The 26,425-nt window shown below is 42.0% G+C and overlaps 1 protein-coding gene across 6 annotated transcripts in view; it reads left to right on the top strand.

The window, feature by feature from the left end:
* LOC125459720 (protein FAM184B-like) overlaps positions 1-26,425 on the top strand; it is a 169,848-nt gene that overhangs the window by 56,755 nt on the left and 86,668 nt on the right. The gene's annotated exons all lie outside the window — the stretch shown is intronic.

Below are 26,425 nucleotides of genomic sequence, written 5' to 3'. Positions count from 1 at the left end.
CCAAAAAAAACTGATTCAATCAAAAATAGAGCAACAGACAGCAAATGGCAGGAGTTAGGAAGATAAACACGGTATTTAATTTTCAGTTCATTGAAGCTGGAAATTAGTTTGCTGTAGGCTAGTTGTCAACTGGAATTTTTCTGCTTATTGCAAAGTGGAAAGACTACAACAGCAGAAAATTATTGGTTCTGACTTTCTGTAGTTTTGAATTTACTATAGATCAATGTTGCAGATAATATTCTTTTATTTAGTGTATAACTGAGAATGCAGTGGCATTTTAGATAGGAGTAGATCTAAAATGGGATATCCTTACGTCTGTCTCCAGCTTGTACAGTGTTCCAGTAAAGCCCAACGCAAGCTGGAGGAACAACACCTTATTTTCCGCTTGGGAACCCTACAGCCGTCGGGACTCAATATTGAGTTCAATAAGTTAGGGCCTAGACTCCCCCATGCCCCAGCCCCCACCCCACACACCAGGCCTTGTTACCATATAGCCTGCCACTACACGCCCCCTGTTTTAGCCACTAACAGTCCCCATTAACAACTGTTCACTCTCCCGGCCTGATCGTTAGCAACTCCTTTGTCTGTCCAACTGTCTTTCTCTCTCTTTGGGCTCATCTTATCATTTACTCCCTACCACCCATCTCCCTATTTTCTACATATAAACTGACGTTTTCCCAGCCACCGTCAGTTCTAAGGAAGGGTCAACGGACCCGAAATGTTAACAGTTTTCTCCTCCACAGATGCTGCCAGACCTGCTGAGCTTTTCCAGCAACTTTGTTTTTGATCCTTGGGTTGGCATTTCTTTGTGGAATGGTAAAAATGCATTCCCATATTTGTACAAAATCTTATTACTTTTTAAACACAATGGGTAGAGAAGTTCACTCATATTTAAATGTGCTTTGTTATTTATATAAATGATTTGGATGTGAACATAAGAAGTATGGTTGGTATGTTTGCAGCTGACACCAAAACTGGTGGCGCAGTGGGCAGCTAAGAAGGTAACCTCGGTAAAATCTGATTTTTATCAGATGGGCCAATGGGCTGAGGAGTGGCAGATGGAGTTTAATTTGGATTGTGAGGTGCTACATTTTTTTTGGTAAGGCAAATCAGGGCAGGACTTGTACACTTAATGGTAAGGTCCTGGAGAGCGTTGCTGGACAAAGGGACCTTGGAGTGCGGGTTCATAGTTCCTTGAAAGTGGAGTCCCGGGTAGAAAGGATAGTGAAGAGGGTGTTTTGGTATGTTTGCCTTTATTGTTCAGTGCATTGAGTATAGGAGTTGGGAACTCATGTCATGGCTGTGCAGGACATTGGTTAGGCCACTTTTGGAATACTGTGTTCAGTTCTGGTCTCCCTGCTATAGAAAAAATAGCAAATATTGTGAAACTGGAAAGGGTTCAGAAAAGATTTACAAGGATGTTGACAGGGTTGAAGTGTTGGTGCTGTAGGCAGAGGCTAAATGGGTTGGGGCTATTTTCCCTGGACTGTTGGAGACTGACGGGGGACCTTAGTTTACAAAATCACGAGGGGCATGGATAGCGTGAATAGCCAAGGCCTTCTCCCCTCAATAGGGGAGTCCAAAACTGAAGGGCATACATTTTAAGATTAGAGGGGAAATATTTAAAGGTACCTGAGGGGCAGCCTTTTCCATGCAGAGGGTGGTGCATGTATGGAATGAACTACCAGAAGAAGTGGTGGGGGCTAGTACAATTACAACATTTTATAAAGGCAATTGTCGAGGTATGTGAATAGGAAGGGTTTAGACAGATATGGGCCAAATGCTGCCAAATGGGACTAGATTAATTTAGGTTATCTGATCTGTTTCCATGCTGTACAGTTCTATGATTCTAAATACTCATGGATTTGACTAAAAATAGATTCAATCTACTAGACTGGATTGATCACATACTGATGATTAATATCCATTGTTCAAGTACCTATAATTTCTAAGATGCTCCAATCTATGTCATAATTACCATGTTTGCTATGTAATTTTATTTGAATGTGATTAGAAATGATATTTTCAAAATAGCTTGGTGACAATTTCATATCCCAGCAATGTGATAATTAACTGCAATGAAAATAAACTATATAGATTAACTGCAGTTAATTAGCACTTTAAAAGCCTATGTGGAGTTTCATATCAAACCCACAATAAATGGAATAAAGTATTAAACCACTGCAACTGCAGTGCAAACTTGTTCCTCAATTAAGTAATAATATCTCTATCTGCCCAATTGCAACTTCACCAGTATTTTTGTCTCAAGTGTCCTCTGAAGTGGCTGAGCAAGTCACTAGATTGTTTAAGGAAAACTGCTTTAGTTCAACACAAGCCATAAGCACATGCTCATGATTGTCAGCAGTCGCCATAAATGGCACGATTGAGAAAGGATATGTTCAGTGTCAGATGAAAAGGTATCTTTCCCACTGATGTTTAGTGAATGTTTGTTTTGCATTCCGTACTTGCCCATGAACTCTGTTTACCATGACTTAATGCTAACGATCTTACCAGTTAGCAGTTCAAGCTACGGAGACTTTAGTACATACATTACTGAAGTGTCAGTCTAGATTAAGAAGGGGCTTTATGCTGCCAGAGGTGGCATCTTTCAGATGAGTTATTGAACCAGGCTCAGATGTCTTTTCAGAGAGAAATTAAAAAATCCTAACACACTGTAGCAGAGCAAGGGGTTCTTGTTTTTTGTCTGGGTCACCACGTCACTCACGAAACTAAAATAGTTATCTGGTCAGTAACATTTTGTTGACTTCTGGATCTTTGCTAAGCACAAAATTGGCTACACTTCAAAAAGTAATTTATTGATTTGAAATGTGCTGAGATTGTCAAAGGCATGATGTAAACTTTTTTTTTACTGTGTATCCTAATAGTTTCTATACTGGCTGTTGCTATGTTGGAGAAGTAGCATTAGTACTAAAGGAGGAAAGTGTGTGCTGACTTGAGACTTGCCTTTCTCTGGATGGGTGTGAACTATTTCTGTGCCTCTTGTTGATGTGTGTCACTGCTGTGTTTTTGATGCCTTGTAGTGACAGCACATCTCTTGAACTTAACGAGATATTATAGCTGGTCTTCTTCAGGTTTCATGGTGTGAAACTTTTAATGTTACCTCCAATAACACAAGAATGTATAACACGTGTCACATAGTATTAAAGGATTCATAAAACCTTTTTTCAGCTTCTGGTATACACTCTTAGGCACTTGAATGCCTGGGCTTAATTTAACAAATTTAGATACTCTGAAGCATGGTTCCCTCAGCATGTTATGCTGCAAGAGAACTCCTTTAAATGAAGTCTGAAACCCTGATGATAGCTTGAGCGTTTCCTTAAACGTATATTCCATATCTGCAAGACAATAAAACATGTCCGTTTTCCTAAAGAAAATTAAATCTCAACAGATGGTCATTTTGTACATAGGTATATGTTGTCAATTCAACACAGCATTTTGAAGGTTGGGCAATTTGTTCTGAGCTAGTGATTGTACGCCCATTTGGAAAGATGGGTAATTTTTGGTTTGCGTTTGGCAAAGAAGTCTGTCATCATTCAACCACCATAGAATGTTTATAGAATCCCTACAGTGTGCAAACGGGCCCTTCGACCCACAAGAGTATCCCACTCAGACCCATTCCCCTATCCTTTCCCTGTAACCCAACCTAATCTACAGATCCCTAAACACCATGGGCAATTGAACAAGGCCAGTCCACCTAACCTGCACGTTGTTGTGCTGGGAAGGAGATGGGAGCATCTGGAGGAAACACACGTGGACAAATGTGCAAACTCAACACACAGTTGCTCGAGGCTGGAATCGAACCCGGGTCCCTGGTGCTGTGAGGCTGCAGTGCTAACCACTGAGTCACTGTGCTGCTGGAAGAGGGTGAAGTTTTATTTTTCACTTGTTTTTCAAACTTGAAATTCCATTTGATGTCACTCGAGTCACAGAATCGCACAGCGCAGAAACATTCCCTTAAGCCCAAATCATCCATGCTGACCAGGTTTCCTAAGCTAATCCAGTTCCATTTGCCTGCATTTAGCCCATATTCCTCTAAACCTTTCCTAGCCATGCACATGTCCAAATGCCTTTTTAAAATCATCATCTTTTGGAGCTTATGTACCTGTTGAAATGTAACAGCATGATCGCTAATTACCTGAACTGACTGCATTATCTTTAAACCTTTGCTGTTTCCTGGTATTTGTGGCAGGATTTCTGATTCTTGCTGTTTGTCCAGTATGTAGTTATGGTAGTTGTCAATCTTTTTTTATTTGGTCATGCAGTTCTTCCACTTCCTTCTGTCATTTGAAGAAGAATGTCCTCTGATTCTGGTTGGACGGTTGGCGGTTAGACAATTAGTTGCTAGACAAGGTTGCTCACACTTGCCTTCCAAACTTCAAACTTCAGTTGTGTTGGATTTGACAGTCCCTTCTCCATCAATGTTGAACAAAACTCTTAGCAATGAGGAAATGCAGAAAATCAAATTTTGCTGCTTGATGAGCATAGATTTGATGGTATGTGCCATAGATTCTGCTAGACTGTATGAACATGGATAGTGGGGTGGTGATGTTGTCTGGGTCAGTTCCCACTCGGCACGTGTCTTAGAATGCTTTGCCAGTGAACTGCAAACTGCAGTCCTTTGTCAAACACCGTCCACTCCAGCATACTGAATAAGCTGTTAAATGGTGGTCTTTACTCCAGCTGTAGTAATACTACTTGTGTCACAAAGTCATTGAACAGTGTGATATTTGGAGAAGTGATACTTCACAGAATATAATTTTCTCCTTACACTGATTAAGTCAATTCTATTTTTGTTCAAGGAATGGAAGCAACACCGTCTCTATTGAAGCCCCCTCGGCTGCTAGGCTTGGGATGTTTGGCATGCCTCACAAGCAATTACCAGACACTAGATATCCTGACATGCATCCCTGGCCAGTACACAGATTCTCATGATAGCTGTCTTGTGTCGTGTCTTGTCTTGTGTTTTCATCACATGGCCATGATATCTTGGCATAATACTTTTTGTATTGGTTGAAAATTACTTGTGATGTACAGAGTTTATCTCCGTGTGACCAGATGAGCAAATGTTCTCACAAGCTTCCTTTTAAGCTTCCTTTTTCGTACTGTCGAGTTAACCTTGGATAATAGTCTTTGCAACTCTGTTTATGTAATTGCTTATCTTCAGCAGTTGCCAATTACAGCTACTCATGTTGCCTTATGCCAAACTGAAATACCTTGAGAGTGTCTTCAATCTTGTTGTCTAGACTATCAATGTAGGGAGCAAATGGGATATCTTGGTCTTGTTATATGCATTGACTAATCTGCTCAGTGCAAGAAATATAATCACCCCAGCTCCTCCTGGTTTGGATTTGACTTCAAAGTAATACAGCCATAGAATCATAGAGATGTACAGCATGAAAACAGACCCTTTGGTCCAACTCGTCCATGCTGACCAGATGTCCTATACAAATCTAGTCCTATTTGCCAACATTTGACCCATGTCTCTCTCAAACCCTTTCTAATCATATACCCTTCCAGGTGCCTTTTTTAACTGTTATAATTGTGTCTGCTTCCTCCACTTCGTCTAGCAGTCCATTCCATACATGCACCACCCTCAGTTTGAAGAAGTTACCCCTAGCGTCTTTTTTTAAAAAAATTTTTTAACCTCTCACCTTTAAACCTATGCCCTCTAGTTTTGAACTCCCCTGTTCTGGAGAAAAGACTTTGACTATTCACACTCTCCACATCCCTCCTGATTTTATAAACTTCTAAGTTCACTCCTCGGCCTCTGGTGCGCTGGGAAAATAGCCCAAGCTTATTCAGTCTCATCCTATAGCTCATACACTCCAACCCTAGCAATATCCTCCCTATAGCAGGGAGACCAGAATTGCATGCAGTATTCCAAAAGTGGCCTAACCAATGTCCTGTCAAGCTGTAACATGACCTTCCAACTCCTATACTCAATACACTCACCAATAAAGGCAAACATACCAAAACACCCTCTTCACTATCCTTTCTACCTGGGACTTCACTTTCAAGGAACTATGAACCTGCACTCCAAGGTCTCTTTTTGTTCAGCAAGCTCCCCTTACCACTAAGTGTGCAAGTCCTGCCCTGATTTGTCATACCAAATTGTAGCACCTCATATTTACCTATATTAAACTCCATCCACCACCCCTTAGCCCATTGGTCCATCTGATTAAAAGTCCATACTGAGTGAAGATTTTGGAGGAGATGCATTACCTTTGGAGATGGGGGACCTCCCAGCTACTTGGTGACAGAATGGTAAACCTCTTAGCCACGTGGCACACAATACTTATCATTTTGACTTGGTGTCCACAAGCAGTGAAATATATAATGTGCATGGTGACTTAACACTTTATACCTTGTGACAGTTCCAAATTACATCTGTCTTTTCCCTTGGGGCCTATTAAGCGTCCCACCAAAGGAGGTGTGGGAAAAGAACAAAAAAACACCCTTCGACAAGGTCACTCTCTCTGAAAATGTACCGTCACAGACCCAGGCGCACCCCATTCAAATGAGCACAGCTCAGTGTGACTAGTCGAACAGCTGGTTGGGTTTCTCACCTGGTCACCTGTGACGCAAGAATTACCAAGAGCACGTAGTGCTGACAGGGCCAGAAGTGGAGAACTCCCAGTGCAGAGCACAGCACCTTCCAAGCTCTGAATTGCTGGATACAGCTGCTTGGGCCTTGATGGTTGTGGGCGAATTTGGAACAGTTGTCAGAAATGTGAAGATTTCAGGTTGGCCTTTCAGTAGGACAATGCATTCTTGGAAAAAGATTTGAAGAAGCCTATCTCAAACATAAGTTGCATGATGTCTCCAGGCCTTTGTCCATGTCCCTGGAAAGAGTTATTAGAATGCCGCACTCAGTACAACATCCCAAATAGCTGGATCCCAATGTCTTGAATGTTGTCGTAAACAACACTTTAGATTCCGATTAAGTTCGGTCATTCAGCAGCCCACTGATGTGCAGAAGGACTTTCCAGCTCTTTACCAAAGTGCAGGAAACCCCAGTCAACTCGACCTTCTCAACTTCTACCACAAGTTAAAATTGTGTGATTGCACAAGCATGTCTATATGGGTATTTAATATAATGTTATATTGCTTTTTTTTTCCTCAAATGGTGAGACAACAGTTGAGGTGGAGCAGTGGTTGATTGTGATAGGGATGCTTCGTTGTTCCTAGTATTTTGTATGGAAGGGGATGGATGTACAAAGTGAGTACAGAAAGCTGTTCCCAACTGATGCAGAATAACTAAGTTGTGCATTGTGGGAGCATCTGGGGCTCCCATTTGTGGGGGCCTCACCATGCCATCCTTAATTCATCCAATCTGCACTGTCAGGCCTACTTTTTGGGAGTTATGCTATAATGGATGTTCTGACAACTTGAGTTGGCTATAATGCAACTGATGAATAGGGGAAATGCTACTTCTAAAACATGAACTTGTATTGACTCTAATGCGATTCCACCAGTGCGCAGAGGAGTATGTATTGACATCACATTGGTGCATGCTCAGAGCTAAAGCACATGAAACAATGTCAGTGCTGAAAGTGTCTCTGCACCAGCATCTCGTGATCATCATGCTTTCAGTGAAAGGTTCAGTACATTTTATTGCAAGTTCTGCTGGGTTACCCATGGAGAAACGTGAGGACAATGTGATGAGAGTGTTAGCAAGAAGCATCCTGGTGCTTAGAATTGAAGAATTGAAGGTGGTAAATGTTTTTTTTAAAAAAACCATAACACTGGAAGAGAAACTAGATGTTATGAAGTATTTTGAGTGTAATGAGAGAATGTGATATCGTTTGCAGAACAGGAATACAGGAGTCTAAGATCTGCATCATTAGAGGCAATGCAGCAAAGACTAAAGCAAGCTGTATTGCTGGAACAAATCTGAGTGCTAGCAAATCTGTGAAGTCACAGACAAAGGAACTTGAGATGGATTGGCTTCTAAGTATGTGGATAGAAGATCAAACGAGAAAGGGATCTGGGACCACCCTTCTTGCTATTAAAAACGAAAGCTCGATCAATTTATGAAGATCTACCAAAAACTGAAAATCCTGCAGATGTGCCTGCTTTTAGTGCTAGCAGTGGCTGATTTGCTTAAAACCAATTATGCTATTTATAATGTAAAGTTGTGGTGAAGCAGACATGGACCATGCGATTGGCACTTCCTCCTATAGCTTAAAAAAAGTTAATTGAAGGCTGCAACTTGCATCAAATTTTCAACTTGGACAGGACCTATTTAAATGCCATCAAGAACCTATATTTCTATGAATGAAGTGCTAGGCTTTAAGGTGGCAAAGGATCATGTCACTGTCCTGCTGGGTGCCAATGCCAGTGGAGACTTAATGTGTAAGCCTGTGGTGCTGTACCACTCTGCTAACCCACAAGCCTTGAAAGGTTACCTTAACTCTACTCTAGGCATCCAGTTTAGGTCAAGAAAAATAGGTTGGGTGACGCGCAAATTTTTTCTGACTTAACATCTTCCAAAACATCAACGTTTTCAGACAGTATTGCAGGGAAAAAAAAATTGTATTTCAAGATTCTCCTCATCCTGGATAATGCGCCAAGCCAATCTTCCACCATTGATGAGCTTTCTAAAGGTAGTGATATTTTCACCTCCTCGAAACAAAAGACAATGAACCACAGCTAACACTTCTGGGATTAACTGTTTTTCACCCTAATGCTGAAACCACAACTGCACGTGAAGGCGATTTTGATGATGACGACAACAACAACTCTCAGTCCCTGCATTAACAACAGATCAACCCCAAAACCGCCTCCCCCATCACCGTCATCTCGACCATTTTTCAAGCTAAGGTGTTAAATTTACTTTTATTTAATTACTAGATATGAATTAAGCATTTATTCAAACAATGCTATCCTTTTGTGTTAGGTTGTTGAGTGTTTTTTTGTGATTTTTAACTTTTTTTTTGTTGGTCGGTCCCAACCCTGCTTTTCCCATAGGCCCTGCGATTTCTTTACCACAACTGTTTGTCTATAACATGATATTGCACAGGAACGCAATATTGCATTAAAGCAGAACCAAACCCCCTGTGGTCTGCTTTCTGGTTGGAGCCAGAACATGCATTCTAAGAAGCTATCCCAGTAATATCCTAGGTATTATTTTATCCAGGCTAATGTTGCCTAAATTATCTAGAGTAAAATCCTCATGATAATGGCATTTCATTTCCAACAGGCTCCCATTATTAGTTCCTTTTTATATTCTATCCTACCATATGATTATTGTTAAGGCATGTATACCACTCCCACAAGTGACTTGCTGCCTTTATTGTTGTTTATCTCTGCTTATACAGTTTCTACATAATTATTTCCTGAATTTAGGTCATCCCTCTTGATTGTGCTAAATCATTAATTAACTGAACCACCTTCTATTTTTCCTAACTTAGTCTTTCCTGAGCATCCAGTATTCTTTAATATTCAGGTTGCAATCTGTTATCCTACAGCCGTGTCTCTGTAATGGCTGTCAGATCATGCTTATTTCTATTTGCTCAATCAGTGCATCTATGTTTTACTTTAATGCTACATAATTCAGATATCCAGACTTTAGTTTTTTTTTATTATTTTTGTAACCTGTAGCCTAAAATGTTGACTTATTCTACATTTATGCTCTTTATCCCTTCCTAATATTGTCTTATCATAATTTCCCACGTTAATATCTTTCTCTGTTGCTTTGCCTCTTGAGCTGATTTATTACGTCTTCCCAAATTTGATCCCTTGTCCCCTTTTTGATTTAAAATGCCTTATACTTCTGCTTCCATTGTGGTATAGTTCACGAGAACACGGGTATCAATAAGGCTCAAGTCTAAACTGTCTCAACCCTACAGCCCCAATTTGTCCAATGCAGGAGAACTGTAGGGACAGAGTCTTTGTGTATTTTAAAGCTGAGATAGAGAGATTCTTAACCAGTAAGGGACTCGAGGCTTATGTGGAAGGTACAAGAGGATTGAATCAGCGGTGATATTAAATGGCAGAACAGGTTTGAGAGGTTGAACAGTTGACCCTCTTATTAATTTTTCTTTATAGTCTGGTGCCAGAATTTCTCCTCCCACACCAGCGCTTGAGCCCTGCTTCCTTTCTCTTGTTTATGCTATCTCAGTTTGCATCTGGCTCATGTTACAATGCAAAGATTATTACCTTCTCTTTAATTTGGTGCCTAACTCCTAATACTGTGCAGAGCTTTTCTTGTCAAATTGCCTGTGTCAATAGTGCCTACGTGGATCACCACAATTAGATCCATACCTTCCCTCTGCAGCCTGAGCAGATGTCTTGAACCCTGCACTAGGGCAAGCAACACTGTCTTCTGGACTGTTGATGCAGAGAACAGCATCATGTCAAACCTCCCCCACCAGACTATGCACTATTACAGTAACGTTGCTTTTTTGTCTCTTTTCCCCACACCCCAAATAAAAAGAAACACGAATAGCTCCCTGTATCATGAGATGGTCAGTTAGGTCATCTACCCTGCAGCCATTGTTGTCATCCAAATGGATAGGGCAACTGCAAAGGTTGATGTTCCTGTGTATCTGCCACCTGTATCACTTGCAGTTGCACTGGCCTTTCCCTGACCACCAACCAAATGACTAAGTTGGCAGCCATGATTCTAACAGGGAGAAAGTAGAGAACATACACCCTAAACACAATGCAAGCAACTGAAAATCTCAAAGGTCATATTCCTGACAAAGTGAAAACCATCTTTAAATTAGTGAAAGCTCTCTATGGTCCTGTTAGCAAAAACCCTTGCACTGATGCATTCCAGAGGTGACAGTTTCTTTGCTTGAGCTGTGCAAGGATAAAGGAGCACAAACCCATGCACCCATGTTAAAGCCGAAAACCCTGAAGAAAATAGCTCACGGTGACCTGCATACTTAAGTTGACAACTCACCTCTCCATTGGTGGCTTTCCTGCACAGAGATGAAGGTGCTCCAGTTAAATACGAAACCAGCAGTTGGAACTGGTGTTCAACACACCATCAATTTCCTTGTTTCTGATCACCTACTTCCCTGAAAACCTGCTCAGTTTTTTTGAGGTTGAAATCTCCCAAAGTTTGTGTTGAGAAAGCATGTATAAAGTCTAGAAGTTCATGAGTTTCATTCATTTGAATGGGGGCTGGAGCTGCTTGAATGTTTTCTGTACTATTTCATAATAAGACATCAGCACATAAGGGCACATCCAAGGAAGTTTGGCATGTTCTTTCCCTTTGTCCCCAATGTGCTATATGATGGGTGCCATTAGAGTGTTGTACACCCCCGACCCCATCTAATTCTGAACTAATGATTATGCACTTTGCACCTATCTTTCCTGAAGCTTGCCATGAACATAGCTGTTGCATGTATGACCTTCTGCAGCAATGAGTTTGTGACATATCAATGCTGATAACCGACACATAAATTATATAGCAGGAACTGAGGAAAGCTTTTTTCAAAATCGCACAATAGTGAGATAAGATTTGTTCTTTATTTTGATGTCATAGACATTTTTTGTTTTTATAATTTTTTTTGAGAATTCATTGTACTGGCTTTTGGGCTCGTGTGCTCATAACTTGTAGTGCCGCCAAGAATTTTAATGAGTGGTGAGGTTTCTGTTAGGTAGATTCAGCAGGGGATACATTCGAGCTGAGTTTGGCTAAACCGCAGCCATTTAACACCACAACTGCCACTAAGCTCACTGGACAATCTGGGGATGGTGGCCATGACTGGGACAGTGGACCTTCACCAGAATCCATGTTGGGGTAAGGATGGGGACAAGCGTAATGAATATTAGTGAGCTCAGAAGAAGTTCCGGGAGGTGGATGGGGAGAGTGGGGTGAGGAATTACAGGATGGCACTGGTGGGAGGAGGCTGGAAAGAAGAGAGCACAAGGATGAGGATCTGACCCCCTCTGCTTGTTTGTGGAAGGGGGCACAATTGAGAAAGGAAATCAGTAATGGAAGATCCCCATCCATTATGTCCTTCCTAATATCTGAGCTGGGTAAGCTGAGTTATTTCCCTTGTCTCTGACCTCCCTCCTGTTGTCATTTTCAAAGATGAGACCAGGTGTTGGTTGCTTTAAGAGCCTTGATTAAGACATGCATGGGGCTGGACAGACCTCTTTTTGCTTTACCTGCCCTGTGGCACAGCGGCAGGTCAGGAAGGCCAGCTGGGAAATTTTATTGACAGTCCCAATTCAATGCACCAGCAGAGGCCCAGGTATGTAAAATGGAAACATGTAGGCTTAGAAAGTAAAAGCAAACTAATCAAAATCCTTCTCTGCAATAAAAACCAAATGGCTTTCATACTCTAAGAGGGGGAGTTTAAAAAAATCCTGTACTTAAATCAAATTTCTTGATCTATCATTTAAAAATGTAGAGATTTTGTACTTTTTTCTTTCCTTCCACAATATCCTGCTGGATGAGAATGACAATTTGGTGCATATTGTTTATCCAGCCAAGAGAACCAAGGCCTGCTGTGTTGAATTCCCAGTTATCCCTTTAAATAATTCTAGGGATTTTACCTCCACCGTTCTGATCCAAAACTACATGGCCTGTGGATGGAGAGATAATGGGAACTGCAGATGCTGGAGAATCCAAGATAACAAAGTGTGAAGCTGGGTGAACACAGCAGGCCAAGCAGCATCTCAGGAGCTCAAAAACTTGAGATGAGGGAAAGTTGGTCGTGTCATTTTGCTGCGAGCTGGTGTTCATGTATCCTGATGGCTAGTTTCCTTCTGGTCTGGCCAATTTAATGTTTGTTGCAGTCATTGCAAGTTATTTTGTATAGTATGTTGGTTCTGCATGTCATGGGTATGGGGTCTTTGGCCCGTGTGAATGTTTGTTGTAGTGTGGCTGTGGTTTCGTGTGCTACCATGATCCCTAGTGGTCCTAAATAAAAACCGAAAGAACTGCAGATGCTATAAATCAGGAACAAAAACAAAGTTGCTGGGAAATCTCAGTGGTTGTGGTTGTCTGCAGTTTGCTACACAGTTTAGTCATTTGAGGGATTGATTCTTACCACTTGCTATCGGGTGTTACAATGTGGGATTGCCAGTGTGGGACTGAGGTGAACAAAGTCAAATGTCATGACACCAGGTTATATTCCAACAGGTACACCTGCGCTTGTGTGATTCCAAATAATCCTGTTGGACTATAATGGTGTCGTGCAACTTCTGACTATTGGGTGTAAAGCTGAGGAGAAGTTGGAAGGGCAATCTGTTTTTTCACAGATCAATAGGATTGCTGAAGCATTAGCTGAGTAGAATGGCAGTGACTCTATGAAACATTGACCTGCTGTTGTAGCTCCCAGTGCCCAGAAGCCCTTTCTGGCAGGGTTCCCTGTGATCAGATTATTCATGACTAGAACCTTAACTGCACCTTCCCATTCACTAATCGGGCCCCCTTGCCCTCTCATTCCCTCCATCCCTCGCTCTCTCGCTGATCATCAGTGAATCTCCTTTCTGATATGTACTGACTTCCTTCCTCACTTCACCACAGAAATGAAAACTATAATCAAATGGACATCCAAACTCAAAAATTAATTATTTAATTCAAATGCATGAAATGAAACTCGTGACTTTTATGCATTGCTTCAGTGTTTGTCTTCCATATGCCTCTGCCATGAGCTTTTTGCAATGTGCTTCCAAATGCAGCATGGGTACCAGAAGGATGTTGACTGTCGACTGAGAAGATCACAGGAGGGGACCTTGGAGCAACTCTGCTGAAAGACTCAGGCTCAGCCTCAAACCATACCCTCTGTATTTGGATGCCAGGAGTTTATGACAGCTGGCTCATGGGCCAGATGAAGGGTATTGAGAGATGTAAAACCAGGAATGCTGGGGTCTGTGTTACAATCAGGCAAAAGGTCAAATCAACTCCATTCTGTTATTTAAACTTCCTCTTGGTCTGTAGCAACAATTGGTTTTAATTTTTAGAATGCAACTGTTACAATCAATTAAAAAGTGGTTTGTTAGAAAATTATGGAACCAATTAGCAAAATATCCTTGAATGGAAAGGAAATGGAACTCTGAGAAAAATAACAACATGACATCAAACACTAATAACAAGTTTAAAAGTGGAATGTGGCTGGTACATAATGGAATAAAATGACGGTTATGCAGTTCAGCAGTCCTCAGAGTCTTTGCTTTAGATTTTAAAAGTGGCCACAATCAGTAATTGTTGACTTGTACCATAAATATTTTTGAGTTTTCAATGTTGTTTTCCCAAATTGCATTTTCATTAATATCTGCCAAGGTGAGAAGGAACCGAGGTAAAGAGCAAGGCTTCCAGGTTCTGCAGTTGTGAATCTCTCTTTTCTCTGCTCTGCTGCTTAAAAGCAGATGTTGAAATATTTGTGTGTGCATTCCAGAATCTAGCTTCATTGTCCATTATTCTCCAAATATGTGAAATTGCCACAGTTTTAGAGAAAGCATGTGTTTCTTGGTGCAGATTCAGTTGTCTGGTTTTGTTGTCTTTTGATAAAAATGGTAATTTCAATGCACATGCTTTTGTTTGTTCCACATGGATCTCAAGAAGCTTGCCTTAATTTGTGATCAGATGACCACTACAGCTATTTTAAGCCCTTTCTTTTTTAGTCCATGAGCGGTCTTTGTTAATATAGTAGGATAATGAGGTTAAAATCTGATTGTCCAAATTTTACCACTGTTATTACACCTGAGTGTGGGTAGTGCAGGTTTCTACTTCATGAAGCTACTTTTATAAGGTGGTGTTTCAGCAGTTGTACTGCTATGCTGGCAAACTCCTTTTAAATGCCAATACCAGTAGCCAGGATGGCAGCGTTTGTTTTTCCAATGCAGCAAGCATTGAAGTTGTTTATGCTGGAAACTGTGCTTTTGGACCCCCTGTAGGGTTCTGTAAGATGATCTCTTTTTCAATGTTGAAAATGATGAACTTCAAGTTTTGATCAAAATTTGACTCCTGTTTGATTCTATGCTGCATTACCCTAAGAAGCCATCTTGATCGCATTCCATTAACTTCTTCATCCTCCTGCTAATTTGTTCTCTCTCAGGCTACATAATGATTTTTTTTCTCCATGTTTATTGTATTGCCTCTATTACAAATTATTCTAATTTCTTGATTAATAGCTATTGTTAGGGGGTATGAAAATTACTCCTTTGAGTGATTTTTGTTTTGCACTTTGCTGTTTCTTATCTCCATCCATACTAATTCTACTCTCTGTTTTTAAGATCCTTCTGCAATAAATCCTTTTGTGAATTTCTATTAACAGGGTTACACCAATTATCCCCTCCATTTTACTTGACAATATACATTCACTTTCCTCATCCAAGTCAGTGATGTATATTGTAAATACTTATAGTCCAGCACTGATTTTCCTGTGGCGCTCGACTAGTTGCGGGTTGCCATCCTAAAAATGTCACCTTCTCTCTTCTCAGGCCCCTGGCCACCCTCCCCCAATCCTAACTGTGTCTCCTATTAGCCAGTCCACTGTCTATGCCAGTAGACTACCTCCAACACCATGGGCTATTATCCTAGTAGGTAGACTTGAGGAACACTGTTTGGATTTCCTAACAGATCACTTCTAGTTTTTCTCCTTTACGTCTACTATCTGCTCATTATCTTGCTTGATACTGCCTCCAAAGTTCTAACAAATTTTGGCATGATTTCTCCTTCACGTAGCCATGCTGATTTTGATACTCTGTATTTTGCAATGTTCTGCTGTCATATTCTTTAAAATAGAGTCGAAATTTGGAGCAGAGTAGGTTCAAGTAGGTTTGATGAAAGTCTTCAGTATTCTGAATGTTTTAAGAGCTATTTTTTAAAAAAAAACTTCTCCAGTGGCAAAGTGATTAGGCAACTAAAGAACACTGATTCAGGGTGATTGGTAAATGCACCAGTGGTACTGAGGAAACTTTCAGGGGGCATCTGTGGATTGCTGTGTCTAAAGGAATGCTGGAAACAAATTCAGCAATTTTCAAAAGGGAATTAAATAATATGAAAGGCAAGATTTGGCAGAGCTATGAGGAATGAACAAAGAAGAGGGATTAATTAGTTCACACAACCAACAGATGGGCTGGGCTGAATATCTGGGATATCTTCCTCTGTATCAGACTATGATTCTAATTTGTGATATTACAAAACTTGAAGTAAAATGGCATGCTTCCGTTGGAGCAGATTTTACTTTGGCAAGTCTTGATCCAATTATTCAATTATATAATAATTTAATCTGTGATTTGAAGTTCTAAATGAATAATTTTGAGAACATTGCTCATTCACCATCACAAAACAATCTGGTGTAAGTTTTTTACTCCCATCTGTCTTCATTACCTGCACTGTGCTGTGTTGATTAGATAGCATGCCCAGTTTAAAAAAAAATAAATTGCATCGAGTAAGTGCACATGTCTGATTTTAAATAGAAATAATTGAAATCACAGCAGGCTGTCGTGCAGTCCAATATATTCCCTGAATCTCACCTGCGGTCCTATACTTTCATTATTGGTTCCTCCTCCGCAGCATCTGTACCTCCATGACGCTCTCACTCTCACTTTCTTTCCCCTCCCCATCAAAAAAAATCGGTACATGGGCAACTTTGGTGTATAAATTGGTGGGAAATTGGCAAGACAATCCTGGTAATTACAGACCAGTGAGCCTTACTTCGGTTGTGGGTAAAGTGTTGGAAAGGACTGTAAGAGATGGGATTTATAATCACCTAGAAAGGAATAAGTTGATTAGGGATAGTGAACACGGTTTTGTGAAGGGTAGGTCGTGCCTCACAAACCTTATTGATTTCTTTGAGAAGGTGACCAAACAGGTGGATGAGGGTAAAGCAGTTGATGTGGTGTATATGGATTTCAGTAAAGCGTTTGATAAGGTTCCCCACGGTAGGCTATAGCAGAAAATACGGCGTCATGGAATTGAGGGTGATTTAGCGGTTTGGATCAAAAATTGGCTATCTGTAGGAAGACAGAGGGTGGTGGTTGATGGGAAATGTTCATCCTGGAGTTCATTTACTAGTGGTGAACTGCAAGGATCTGTTTTGTGGCCATTGCTGTTTGTCATTTTTTATAAATGACCTGGATGAGGGCGAAGAAGGATGGGTCAGTAAATTTGCAGATAACATTAAAGTTGGAGTTGTGGATAGTGCGGAAAGATGTTGCAGGTTACAGAGGGACACAGATAAACTGTAGCGATGGGCTGAGAAGTGGCTAATGAAATTTAATGCGGTAAAGTGTGAAGTGCTTCACTTTGGAAGGAATAACAGAAATACAGAGTACTGGGCTAATGGTAAGATCCTTGATAGTGTGGGTGAGCGGCGAGATCTCAGTGTCCATGTGCATAGACCCCTGAAAGTTGCCACCCAGGTTGATCGGGTTGTTAAGAAGGCGTACGGTGTGTTAGGTTTTATTGGTAGAGGGACTGAGTTTCGGAGTCAGGAGGCCATGTTGCAGGTGTATAAAACTCTGGTGCGGCCGCACTTGGGGTATTGTGTACAGTTCTGGTCGCTGCATTATATAGGAAGGATGTGGAAGCATTGGAAAGGGTGCAGAGGAGATTTACCAGGATGTTGCCTGGTATGGAGGGAAGGTCTTATGAGGAAAGGCTGAGGGGCTTGAAGCTGTTTTCGTTAGAAAGAAGAAGGTTAAGAGGTGACCTAGTAGAGACATACAAGATGATCAGAGGATTAGATAGGGTGAACAGTGAGACCCTTTTTCCTCAGATGGAGATGGCTAGCACGAGGGCACTTAGGTTTAAATTGAGGGGTGATAGATATAGAACAGATGTCTGAGGTAGGTTCTTTACTCAAAGAGTAGTAAGGGCTTGGAATACACTGCCTGCAATAGTAGTGGACTTGCCAACATTAAGGGCATTGAAATGGTCATTTGATAAATATATGGATAATAATGGAATAGTGTAGGTTAGATGGGTTTCAGTTTGGTTTCTCAGGTCGGCGCAACATTGAGGGCTGAAGGGCCTGTACTGAAGGTGCTGTAGTGCTGTATGTTCTGTGTTCTACATAGACTATAGCATTTAAAAGAACCAACCCTGAAATGGCCCAGAAGTACATAACGGGCAATAGCAGCTGCACAACTAAATGCCTTAGTGTGTAGAACTAAGGATCTGTTCGACGTGTCTATGTGGTTTAACAGTTCAAGTAACCCATCATGATAGATAAGATTTATGCAGTTGAGTGAATAGCAATAAGGTTTATTGGACAGGCGTATAAACATAGGTTGATTTCAGGGAGTATCTTGCATGGGTCCTCCGGACCCAGGCTCCAACTCCCTCTCTCTGATGAAGGGTCTAGGCCCAAAACGTCAGCTTTTGTGCTCCTGAGATGCTGCTTGGCCTGCTGTGTTCATCCAGCTCCACACTTTTGTTATCCAATTCTTGTGGCTTTGCTTTGACCTAGTTCCTTTTATGCCTCGTTTGTTCTGCGGTGAAGTGAAAAAACTGAAGGAATCCTTTGGACCTCTGGCACTGAATTGCTTTCCCAGGATTTTATTCCATCCATTACACCAGAGAGTTCTTTTTCCCCTTCTGCAGGTGTTTGCCAGAGATTTTAGGAGGTAAAGGTTTTCTCTGTTAAAGTTGAATGTCAACAGTTCATAACAGTTTGCTTGGTGGCTGTAATCTATCTATAATAATTATTAAGTACTGTAACCTGAGCCAATCAGAAAGTCGAATTGGGGGATTTTGTATACTTCAGTCACAAAAAAAAATGTTGATTTAATTTTCCCCAATGACCATCCCAGTGAAGCTTAACAACAGCTATTGAGAATAGTGTAGACCAACTAGACAAAATAAATGTCAATTTGCTGTGGCTCACTGGTGATCAGGCAGACTTGCTATTAGCTACATGCATCAAAACTGGGTGTATGGTTATAGTGTCAGCAACGAAAGGCTAAACCATGGTTATTGGTTTAGTCATTGTGATATAATTCATGCTGTCTATCTGGTCAATTTGCTGTGTGAAATATTGAAGTTCACACTTAGGATTGTCTCACTTGGCAAATTCCCAGTTTTTCAGCTTTTGATGAAAAGCACAACAGAGAACTCGGTGACAAATATAAAATGAGGACAGATCATCCGCATCAGTTGCGGTGCACAGATTGTGGTGTGTAGCCAAGGCAAAGCCACCTGAGAAGACGCAAATACAGCTTTTTAGCAAAAATATGCATAATAGTTATTTGAATTGTTTTCTCAATTACTAATAATTGATTGTGGTTATATGTAAAATGACTCCACCCAAATAGTTTAAAATGTAAATGTGATACTTGGATTAGAACATTAAAACCTTGAACTATAGATCACAGGGAGCGGTCCTTTGGCCTACAATGTTGTGCTGAATGCGTGCCAAACTAAACAAATCCCTTCTGCTTGCACTGGTCTGGTCTGTTTACCTCCTTTCGTTGCATGTTCATGTGCTTATTTAAGTCTCTCAGACACCCCTATCGTATCTGTCTCCATCAGCACCTCTGGCACTGTGTTCCACACTCCTACCACACTCTACGCAATAAGGAAAACAGACTTGCCCCTTTACATCTTCTTTTGAACTTTGCCCTTATCTTGAATGCATGCTTCTTAGTTTTAGAGAGTTCACCTCTTGGTCCGGGTGGGGGGGGTTATGTGGAGATTGTGACTGTCAACCCTATGTATGTATCTCATTAATCTTGTAGACCTCTATCAAGTCTCCCCTCAGCCTCCGCCAATCCAGAGAAAACAGCACTGAGTTTTTCTATCCTCTCCTTGTAGCTCATACCCTCTAATTCAGGCAGTATCCTGGTAAATCTCTTTAGCACCCTCTTCAAAGCCTCCACATCTTTCTAGTAACGTGGTGACCAGAATTGAACGCAACACTGAAAGTGTGACCTAACCAAAGTCTTATAGAGCAGCAACATGACATTCTGATTCTTGTACTCAATTCCTCAACCGATAAAGGGATGTATGCTGTATGCCATATGCCTTCTTTACCGCCCTGTCTACTTTTGTGACCAGTTTCAGGGAGCTATGGACTTGAACCTCAAGATCCCTCTCTCCATCAGTGCTGTTCAGAGACCTGCCAATTTTTTTCTTAATTTATTAATGGATGAGGGTGTCGCTAGCCAGACAGCATTCATTAGCCATCCCTATTTACCCAGAGTGCAGTTGAGAATCAATCACATTGCTGTAGGTTGAGAGTCACATGTAGGCCAGACCAGGTTAGGATGGCAATTTCCATCCAGCACTTTAGGAATGTGGAACGTTCAGCCCATTGAGTCTATTATACCATTTCAGTGAGATTGTGGCTGCTCGGGTTGTGGACTCAACTTCACTTTCTCCACTTTTGCGCTGGAGAATCACGCAGAGACAGGGAGAATGTGTAAACTTCACACAGACAGTTGCCCGAGGGTGGAATTGAACCCGGGTTCCTGGTGCTGAGAGGCAGCAGTGCTAACCGCTGAGCCACCATGCCGCCCAAACAGCAGAGGACAGCTTCAATCCATCGACCTCTGGGTTATGGGTCCAGCACACTCCCGCAGCGCCTTGTGGGTTCCAGCAATTACCCTGTGCCAGCTGATTCGTGAATTAGCATACAGATTGTTGCTTTCTCTCTGTCTCCTTTTATGCAAGAAAAGAGAATTACATTTGCTGCTTTCCAGTCTGCTGGGATCCTCCAGAACCTAAGGAAATTTCCTTAGGTTACGACTAGTGCTTCTAATATCTCTGCAGCCCTTCTTTTAAGACCTGAATGCACAAACCATCTGGTCCTCAGGACTCGTCAGCCTTGAAGTCTGATCGTATCCTCAGTACACTTTGCCTGATTGTTCTAATTTCTTCCCTCTGTTTTGCTTCTTGATTTTAAGTATCTTCAACACTTCCATGAATTACTCTGTCTGTAAGATTTTAAAAAGGGATTCTTAATAAGATTTTATATTTATGGGTAGCTTTCTGTCATTTTGTGATTTCTATTTTTAAAGTCAATCTTTGGTTCATAATATCTGGCCAGTCTTCCAACCTGCCCCATTGACCGCTATTGTTCGGGACATCCTCGATGATGCACAGAACAACACAGCCTGATCTATCCAGGCACTTGAACCATACCTTCAACTACCCATTAGTTTGCTCACTCTACACTTATGTTCGTGTTGCTTCTGTTGTACCTTTCCCATGTATCCGTACTAGGATGTATCTAAGCATCAGCCACATTCTTGGAGAGTAGTGCTTGTTTCCAAGGGGCTATCTGCTCCCACTTTTTGAACTGTGGAGATCTGTGGGAGAGCTAATTCTGCAGAATGAAGACACTATGACAGCTTCCTCAGTAGAAACAGGGGCCTGCTTCTTTTTAAATAAAATAACTTAATGAAATCTTTTTACAAGGGATCAATACTTCTGCTTGATACGATGCTGCATGGGAGCGGTAAATTCAGGAATCAAACCTGAACGTGAAGCAAAATTACTGCAGATGAAAATTACTGAAATGAAAATCGAAAATACTGGAAATGTTTTGCAGGTCAGACAACATCCACAAAGAGAAAAACAGTTCATCTTTCAGTTTTCAGACCTTTCAGTGGAACTAGGATAAATGATAGAGCTGCAATAGGTTTTATATTGTTATTGTCCTGCAGAGCGCATCAAACACCAGTTGGAGTGCCTTATTTCATATTGGCAGAAATCCAAGATCACGATATCAGCAGTGTTTAAAGTAAAACTGTTGAAGTTAATTTAGCTACTGAAACAACAGTAGAAAACAATGAAACAAAGGTGATTATGCCCGTGAGAAACATTCTCTCCCCTACCTTTCCTGGTAAAATCCTTACACACAGGCCTTCCTGAAGGGGTTAGTGTGTGTGTGAGTGACAACCTCCTCAGCTGTCCCTGCCACTGCCAGTCTCCTATTTGCCAGTAGCTGCACACACCTGTAACTCCCACCTTTTGTGGGACAGTGCTGACCGACACAGTGCATACCAGTTTCCAGCTTCCTGCACTGCTCTTCACTCTGCTGCCATTGGCTGCCGTTCTGCTTATCTCTATTCTGCTTGGCTTTGGGCCACTCCGATAGTTCTTAGAGCACTCGGTTGACTTGTCCCATCTTTATGTTCAAAGGGTATGATACAAGGAAGAACACATCTGATGTGGTTCTAAGCCTTTCGCTGACTGGTAGGGAGTCCACATAGCCAACTCATCAAGGATCTCACTCATTTTCTCTGGCTTTTCGCATAACTTCCCTCTTTTTGTTTTTGAGTGGGCCAACCCTTTCTCTAGTTACCTACTTGCTCCTTACGTGTGAATAAAAGGCTTTGGGATTTTCTTTAACCCTGTTTGCTACAGATATTTCATGACCCCTTTTAGCCCTCTAAGTTCCTCATTTCAGATTGGTCCTACTTTCCCAATATTCTTCCAAAGCTTCATCTGTTTTCAGTCATGTAGACCTTATGTATGCTTCCTTTTTCCTCTTTGCTAGTCTCTCAATTTCACCTGTCATCCATGGTTTCCCTAATCTTGCCATTTCTATCCCTGATTTTTACAGGGACATGTCTGTCCTGCACTCTAATCAACTTCTCTTTAAAAGCTTCCCACATATCAAATGTGGATTTACCCTCAAACAGCTGCTCCCAATCCACGTTCCCCAGGTCCTGCTGAATTTTGCTATAGTTGGCCTTCCCCTAGTTTAGCGCACTTCCACTCTCGTCTTTGGCCATGAGTAATGTAAAACTTACGGAATTATGATCACTATTCCCAAAGTAATCCCCTATTGAAACTTCCCACCTCCTGGACGGGCTCATTCCCCAATACCAGGTCCAGTATGGCCCCTTCCTGAGTTGGACTATTTGTATACTGCTCTAGAAAACCCTCCCGATGCTCCTTACAAATTCTGCTCCATCTAAACCCCTAACACCGAGTGAATCCCAGTCAATGTTGGGAAAATTAAAATCTCCCATCACCACCATCCTGTTCTCCTACATCTTTCCATAACCTGTCTACATGTTTGTACCGCTATCTCACACGCGCTGTTGGGAGGCCTGTAGCCCCAACATTGTTACTGCACCCTTCCTATTTCTGAGCTCTGCCCATATTGCCTCACTGCTGAGTCCTCCATAGTGCCCTCGTTCAGCACAGCTCTTTGATCAGGAATGCAACTCCTCTACCCACTTTACCTCCCTCTCTATCCCGTCTGAAGCATCTATATCCTGGGATATTTAATTGCCAATCATGTCCTTCCCTCAACCAAGTCTCAGTAATAGCAATAACATTATACTCCCAGGTGCTAATCCAAGCCCTAAGTTCATCTGCCTTATCTATGACACTTCTCACATTAAAACAAATGCACCTCAGACCACCTGTTCCTTTGCGTTCATCATCTGCTCTCTGCCAACGCTTCCCCTTAGTCACACTGACTTTGTTATCTAGTTTCTTACAGGCTTTAGTTACTGTTGCAGAAATTTTTATTTCAACTTCATTAATAATGAGACTTGACTGCAGCTCCTGTTCAAGCAGTTTATTTTCTTACATGGTACCAAGTGAGTGAGTGTCGATCTCCACCAGCACCCGATTCTGCTAATACAGAGTATAACCATCGCCTTTTATGCCATTAACTTCAGAGCAGGGTGTTCCCGTGACATCTTGTATTTGTCGATCCATTCATTGTAAGTTTAAAGAAAACAGATGCTGCTCGAGGTAACAGGAATGCTGCCTTACAGATACATTAATAATTACTTCTTCAAATAACCTTTGGCATGCAACTAGCATAGGGAGTGATGTACAGTTTGATTCAAGCCCTAGCTTTTCAGTAACTAGGCTCCGCAGGGATTTAAGGGACATCTGTAATTCAGCCTAAAACCTTGGTATAGTGACAATATATCGAAAGATCCTTCTCTAACTCTAAGATAACATGCACACATTCTGAGTAACTACCTCCCGACTTCTGCTAAGCTCATTAAAATCCCACGTGCTAACTAATTTAAATTCTTTCTTGATGCCATCAGTTTCTCCCAAGGCTGCCTTTTCTGTCTTGGCCAAAATACCCTTCTACCCTTGCGATGTAAATTTTTTTTCTTCCACAGTTACTACCTCCTTACTGTCCACTAACCTCCTCATTTGGTTCCCATCTCCCTGCCACGTTAGTTTAAACCCTCCCCAACAGCATTAGCAAAAGCACCCCCTCGGACATTGATTCCAGTCCTGCCCAGGTGTAGACCGCCCAATTTGTAATAGTCCCACCTCCCCCAGAACCGGTCCCAATGTCCCAAAAATCTGATCCCCTCCTTCCTGCACCATCTCTCAAGCAATTTATCCTGCCTACTCTTTCATTTCTGCTCTGACTAGCATGTGGCGCTGGTAACAATCCTGAGGTTACTACCTCTGAGGTCCTACTTTTTAACTTGGCTCCTAACTCCCTAAATTCTGCTTGTAGGACCTCATCCTGTTTTTTTACCCACATCATTGGTGCCCATGTGCACCACGACAGCTGGCTGTTCACCCTCCCCCTTCAGAATGTCCTGCAGTCGATCTGAGACAACCCTGACCCATGCACCCGGGAGGCAACATACCATTTGGGAATCTCATTTTTGACCACAGTACCACCTATCTACTCCCCTTACAGTCAAATCCCCTATGACTATAGCCCTTCCACTCTTTTTCCCACCCTTCAGCAGAGCCAGCCACGGTGCCATGAACCTGGCTTCTGCTGCCTTCCCCTGGTGAGCCAACTCCCCCAACAGTATCCAAAATGGTATACCTGTTTTGGAGGGAGATGACCGCAGGGGACACCTGCACTGCCTTCCTGTTTTTTCTCTGCCTTTTGGTCACCCATTCCCTTTCTCCCTCGGCAATCCTAATCTGCAGTGTGACCAATTTGCTGAACGTGCTATCCGCGATTTCCTCAGCATCGCGGATGCTCCAAAGTGAGTCTATCCGCAGCTCCAGAGCTGTCATACGGTCTAACAAGAGCTGCAGCTGGACACGCTTCCTGCACGAGTAGGAGCCAGGGACATCAGCCACATCCCTGAGCTCCCACGTTGAGCAAGAGGAGCATAACACGGGACTGGGATCTCCTGCCATTTTTACTCTTCAATTTAACTTAGGCCTACTGTAGTATCAAATAATAGATAAATGAAATGGAAAAGTTTTTACCAATCACTTTACTTACCAGCACACAATTTTTTTAAAAAAGGAAAAAAAAATCCTTACCTTATCTACGCACCACAGAATCGTCTTTTTGGTCAGAGGAGGAGGGTGGGTGGGAGACAGTACACATGTAGTGTCTCGGGATTAGCCACTGCCCAAATATATCAGTTCACTCATTTTCCGAGACCTCAATTCGTCCGCTCCCACTGAGCTCCGCTGTCAAAGTGAAAAACTTACCTCCTGGCAGCTCCCTGGTCCTTGCTGTCACTGCTCCCTCTGCTGCTGCAAAAATGGAGGCCGCTGATTCCATGAGGTGAGTATTTAAATGGGAAACTTACCTCCCAGCAGCCCCCTGACCCTCGCTGTCACCGCTCCTGCTGCAGAAATGTACCACCGGATTATCTGATCTGTTCCCCTCTAGAAACATCCTTGTGCATCCCAGTAACCTAAGACTGCTTCCTCTGCTTGGTACTGTCAGTAGCCCACAAGATACTATTATAGTCAGAACCAGAACCAGTCCCATCCTGTCAGACTGTCCCTCTATCACCATTCCTGCCCTCTCGTACCCATGATAACACACACTTTTCAACTCCAGATGTCTGCACACATGCCTTCCCTCTGATAGCTTCCTTTTAGCTAGACCTGCAGCATGATCCACCAAATGCAGCTTCCCTCAGGTGGCCCTGCCTCATTGCCGGCTGACTTCTGCGATGGCCTGCCGTAGAACAACACTTCCCAAAAGACAAAACTGCACTACTCATGTCACAGTCCAGCAAGTACGTGACTTGTTGGATGTCTTTTGTGCACAGAATCTGAAGATGTAGGTAATCAGCAAGTGAGAAATCTTATGTGGGAAATGCACTTGCTTCTAGTAAGATCACCTTTTTAATGAGCTTGCAGGTGCATGCAAAAAAATTCCCAGCTCTTGCTGTTGGGGAAGACTGACCCACCTTCAATTTTCTGTGAACTGAGTCCTTTAGTTTGATCCGGCTGCCAGGAAGCTGATTTTGATCTCCCCAACAATCAAGTTCCCCCACCCCCAAGGTTCCCAAGCTTGGGAGCAACACAGTTTCATCCCATCAGTCCAGTTGCCATTTGAAAATTCCCGTAGAGTCACTTTTGCCAAACTCGGTTACTTTATTTCAGATAGTAATGCCCCTCTGTATAATCCACTTAAAGTAAACAGGATGTAGTTAAGTATAAGGAATATACTTCCTGCAGTATTGACGGTCAGCCAATACAATATGCAAGTTAGCAATTAAAGCTTTCCTTGTTCGTGCTACGCACAACTCACTTTTCCAACTGTAGTCCTTTTCATGTACAGAT

This window comes from Stegostoma tigrinum, chromosome 1, assembly GCF_030684315.1.
Source record: "Stegostoma tigrinum isolate sSteTig4 chromosome 1, sSteTig4.hap1, whole genome shotgun sequence".
NCBI classification, from domain to species: domain Eukaryota; kingdom Metazoa; phylum Chordata; class Chondrichthyes; order Orectolobiformes; family Stegostomatidae; genus Stegostoma; species Stegostoma tigrinum.
Note: the sequence above shows the minus strand (reverse complement) of the source record. Positions and strands in the feature narration are given on the sequence as shown.